General features: G+C 36.7%; 1 pseudogene; it reads right to left on the reverse strand.

Annotated features, from left to right (window-relative positions):
• Positions 1-737: 737 nt before the first annotated feature.
• On the reverse strand, positions 738-2,184 carry LOC149222761 (uncharacterized; annotated as a pseudogene).
• Positions 2,185-5,630: the final 3,446 nt, after the last annotated feature.

Below are 5,630 nucleotides of genomic sequence, written 5' to 3' on the forward strand. Positions count from 1 at the left end.
AGCATAGACATGGTGAGCAGAGTGCGGCGTAAAAATAAATAAATAATTTTGGGGCTTTGTTGGACTGGTGTCTATGCATTCTAATTTGTTAGTGGCAAGAAAAATGCTTGTATGGTGATTTCAAAGTAGTGTATAATGCATGTAAACAATTGTTGATATGGAAATTTTGACTCTTTTTGAGTTGTTGTAAGGTTGCAGCATGGTATATAGTGCATGGTTTGTGTTGCTAGTTGCAAGAACAACACAAAGTGGAGATCATGGTTGTTGTTGGTTGTTGGTTGCAATTTACTCCTTTCTGACTCCTGAGTTTTTTTTTCCCATTATTGTGTGTGTATGATCTATACTTATTAGCGATCTTATATCTGAATGTTCAAAATATTTACATCTTAATATTTTCTTTCTCTAATTTTAATGCACGCACTTGCACACAATTTGAATGGGCTTAACGATTAAGAACATGTTCTCTTTGGAGGTCATAGGTTCAAATCTGGATGAGGGTAGGGTGTGTAGTGTGTACACCTCCATAGACTAAACAATCAAATTACTTAAGAGGGGGTTCCTTGTCCCACAAACAAGGGGATCTTATATGTCAATTTGGTGTCGGGTTGTGGACTTATATTATTATTATACAGTATTATATTCTCATTGATTATTACTATACAATATTATTTTCTCTTTGTCCTATTTTTGGGGGTCTACGTGTCAGTGGTGGACACTCTAATCCTTGTGTCCTAGTTTCAGGTGACTCCAAAATTACCTTCTTCACCATGAGGACCATTGTATCCAAATGCATGAGAGAAATTTCTTGCTCTGCCATTAGTCCCTTCAGATCATGGATCAAAACCTCTCTCTTTACCTTCTTTTGCATTGTTCTTTACAAATTAAATCAAAATATCACTAGATATGAAAACCAGGTTCATGCACAGAACCATGCCAAGCCAATGAGCCATCCCAGATGAAATTTAGCAGAATATGTAAAGTACATAATTGTAATCAACAATGCTAGATGTTCATGATTCATAGAAAAAGTAATACTTGTTGCTATAGTCTATAAGATAGTCATCTAAAAGCTACCATGTATACATAGAACCACCATCCCAATAACAACTGCTATCAAAACTAAAGTTGTGTAGCCAAAAACAAATGCCATTGTGCAAACTACACCTTGAATCAATAAATGCCATTGTGCAAACTACACCTTGAATCAATAAATCCCAAGCTCAGAAAATAAATTAAAAAATTAAAAAAATTAAAATAAATAAATAAAATTAAAATTAAAATAAAATTAAAAAAATAAAAAATTTTGGAAATGTTTGTCATTGCAGCGAAGCTAAGAAATTTACAACAAATAACCACAAAATAGGATGATGTGCCCAAACGAAGAAATGATTCCATACCTATGAGACAACAATCCAACCAAAATATGAAAAGTAGCAGGAATAACCTCCCCAAATGCAATAGCCATGTGCAAAATATGGGCCATGTATGCCAAATCCTATGAACAATAAAGTCTCTTGCCTGTAAAATAGTTGCAATGAATGTCGTTAATACATGATTCTGTTGTTGGATCCATTCTGAAGCTTGTCTAAACATAGTAGATGCACGTGAAAATTTATTCATTCCCATTCCCTTCTAGCTGTTGGCAAATGATATGCATCCCATTCTCCAATACTTTCTTGCATCTCAGAGTACTGAGTATTGGTGACTCGAGTAGGGAAGTGTATGTCTCTGTTGCAGCTTTCAACATTCATCAAACTTTCCTCATAATCCCTTGCCTCACCAACATTAGTTCCATCACAGTCTCTAATAGTTATTTTCCCTCCATTTTCTTTAGATGTACTCTTCTTTTTACTTAGAAGAATTTAGTTTTGTACTCGGTTGTTGTCCGGATAGGGAAGTCCTGCCCTTAGAAATGTTGGGTTCTATAGGTGCTACACCATGTTTACCATCTCCTAAACCTCTGGACCTCTATGATTTGGTCCTATAAACATTGCTCTGATTATTTGGGCAATCAATATTCTGAGCATTCTCACCGTTGTTTCCAGATCCCTTGTGTATGACTGAAGTTGCAAACCTTGAACCCATTTTTCTTGAGGGCATACCAGTTGACTTTGAAGAGGCAACATTGTCCACTAATCCATTCTTTTCAAACCCCTTACCATGAAAGTTACCCTTTCTAGCCATGAAACCAAAATCTACAGGCCTTCTGATCAGTCTTGTGCTAACTCCAATATGAATGATTCACCACCATAGGTTTCCACAAAGGCAAGAACTACATATTTATGTTTAATATTTTCTTTGGTACAATGGAACTAGAGTCTCAACATGGGGAGAGTTAAATGGATTTCAAACCTTGTTGGAAATTTTTTTGCCACTACCTGCTTCTGCCAGGACCAGCTGGAGAAAAAGCAGAGTCAAATGTATTCAATAAGTCGTTCGATAGCCAAAGGAACCACTTAAAAATGGCACCAACTAGGCATTGAATATGTCCATCACCAGTCAGTAAATGAACCTTAGTCTACACTGGAGATGTTGTAGTTTGCGACTTTTTGGTTCAGCTAATGCTCGTCTACTACTCAAAAATAAGAACTTTTTGGAAAACATGAAACTCTGAGTGCTTGTAAGATGAAGGATCTGTCATTGCTATTGAGTACATGAATCTGGTACCTGAAATCAAATAATATCATTAAACACACACAAAGGTGGACTTAAGATATAGCATAACAGCGCCATGGATTTCTAAAAAGGATGGTTGTAGACCTTGTTAGGCCCAAAGAAATATGCTATGCATGTCATCAACCATGGTAATTTCTTTTTGTTACTTGAAGATGTTAAACATTGTTCGTGTTTCTGCTTTTGAATCTCTAGTTGAAACCTTATCACAAGGACAGTATAATCTGATATATTCTCCACGAGGATGTAATTATCCCATAGTCTACACTAATCATTATAAGGCCTCAACAGATGCCAGTGGCTAAAACTTTCCAACGATTTTGCACATAAAACTTTAAGTGACAAGTCACAAGCCTGTAGATACTTGGGGAATCCAATCATTGTCCTAGCTTCAAGGTTTCTTTGGATATACCTTATCCATACAACTAGATTCTTTTCATCTTCAAATGCAAGTATAAAATAAAGCGTTCATCATTACCATGCTCAAGATTCATGGACATTTCTCATCTAAAAATATCAACCTACTTGGCATAAGAGAGTCCTTTTCCAGAAATAGTTTGCAGCTTAACAATGTTGATCTCGTGTTTCCTATGGATTCTAGCAGCATTTAAGACACTAAACTAACCCCTACTCAATATATTTCTAAGACAAGACTGCTTCATCTGAAACACTTCTATACTGCAAATGTTATTACTATGTTTCTTGTTGAAGTAGTAGTTATGGAGTACAGGCATTCTGCATCTGCCTATCAAATTCCTGAGGAAGTGGTTGCATCATAAATGGTTGGTTATCCTTCCCTTTTGAAACAAGAGCGTCAACATTGAATCTTCTAAGCTTAGAAATTCTTCACTCTTTTACTGTGGGTGACATATTCCAAGTCATCCAAGGGTTTTGTGTACTCTCCTTCCAGTGCATATAGAACATCAAATAGGTCTACTACTCTTCTTGTAGTGTAAGGAACAAGCTTCAACAAAATTTACAACCATTGACCTTGCTAATTCTTATTCTATCAAGACTAGCTGAGTCCAGAAGAGCATTCAAAAGGATTAATATGTTTGCATCCCAGAACCTCTGTGTTGGGTAGTCAGGGATCGACCTACCTATGCACATATAACTTTTGATAAGTATCATTCTTACAATCATCAAGTTGAATCACATATTCAAAGTGACAATGAGTATCATTCTTACTAAAAATATCACAAGGGTTAATTTAGGATCGTCACTCCTGTTGACAACTTTTACTTCTATTTCCTTCAAGTCATGGTTCTAGTTACCTGAGAGCATACAGAACATATTGATTGAATTCACAATTTGAAAGGTATCCAATGTTGTGAGTGGTTGGAACGTCAAACCATTCAACTTACAAGCAACGACAAACCCTTCAGCTTACAAGCACTCAAAGTTTCATGTTTTCCAAAAAGTCACTAATGCTCGTCTACTACTTAGAAATAAGAACTTGCAGTAATGACAGGTTAGTTTAATCACTATTCAGTTAGTTTGGTGGGAAAAACTCTGGGTCAACCTTTATACCATTACGCCAAAGATGTAAATTCTCAGCTAATACAAATAAAATTATTAGCCAATTTCTCTAGGTTATTCGAGTTGAATCAGGGTGGAGATTCTCTGTCTCTGGAGTCACTCATTGGATAAAAGGGTGAGGCCTCGTGTTGTCATAGATTAGTTTCCTTGCCATTTCCTTGTTGAGTGCTTAGAGTTGGAATACTCTATATTCCCAGCATTGGGTGGAGTTGCTGAGAAACTTCGGGGTGGAGGAAAATATTTGGAACCCCTAAGATGAGGGTGGAGATTTTTATCTCTGGAATCCCTTACTCACTGATGGGTGGATATTTTTATCTCTGGAGTCCCCTGTCAGCTGATGGGTGGAGCAAAAAATACCTCTGGAACCCCTGTATAAGCCTTCAATTAAACAACAATATGCAGGGTGGGGGTGGGACAAACCTTTGGAATCCCTGGTCTGATCATTGGGATAGGTTTTACAAGCTAGGGGGTGGAAGTTGCATGGTTGGCAGTTGTCAATGGTTGGGAGGAAAATCATGAAGTTGATCCATATGTCCATTTGGAGGTATCCTACTAACTATGATGCTCAGAATTTGTCTAGATAGTTCACCACATATCATGGTTACAAAATTGCAAGTACTTCTTAAATTGCATGATATTTCGTAGTTACTTTGAAGCCATATATAGGCGTGGACAATTTGTAGTCATGGACAATGTTGTCCATTTAGGTACTATGGCTGATTTTGTAGTCATGGACACTGTTGTACAATTAGTCATTGTGGCTACCCCATATGATAAATGTATTTCCCCAAGCGAGATATTTTACATGACCTCTGGGTCGATATTGTTCTTAGGGAACATTAAACCTAAGGCAAGGTCTGGCAAGGTCTTAAGTCTCATTAAGACTGGGCACTTTAACAAACCTTATGATATTAGGGTAGAATATTCCTTATTGCCTCGATTGCAATTCGTGAGGTTCATAGGAAAATAGCCCAGTGTTTTGAGGACACCTTGAGTGACATTACTTATTTTATGCACAAAATTGGGCATATTAATGGTGGCTTGCTATAACTTTATTCCTGATGTAGCATTGATTGAAGGTGGCCTATGATAACTCTATCCCTGTTAGTTCCTTGTATAAGATCAGTTGTTATTACTACTATTCCTAGCATTCATTTTTATGCGACCTCTCTAATAATTGCACAACTACTAGTCTTCTCATACATATGTATAAAATCGAGAAGAGGAGCTCGTACTGTATTAGTCGCTATAATTTTACTAGACTTCCTTCATAGACAACAAAGAAACTTGGGACTGTATGCAATTTTTGTAGCTTTCTAATTGTGTAGCCATCGAGTGAAATTGTTATGCATTACTCTATTACAAGAATTGCTACAGACAAATGATAGATAAAATAGGCTATCCTTGTGTAATCACGG

Source organism: Pinus tabuliformis, chromosome Q (assembly GCF_031772625.1).
Source record: "Pinus tabuliformis cultivar Carrire ecotype Pingquan chromosome Q, CPIR1, whole genome shotgun sequence".
NCBI classification, from domain to species: Eukaryota; Viridiplantae; Streptophyta; class Pinopsida; order Pinales; family Pinaceae; genus Pinus; species Pinus tabuliformis.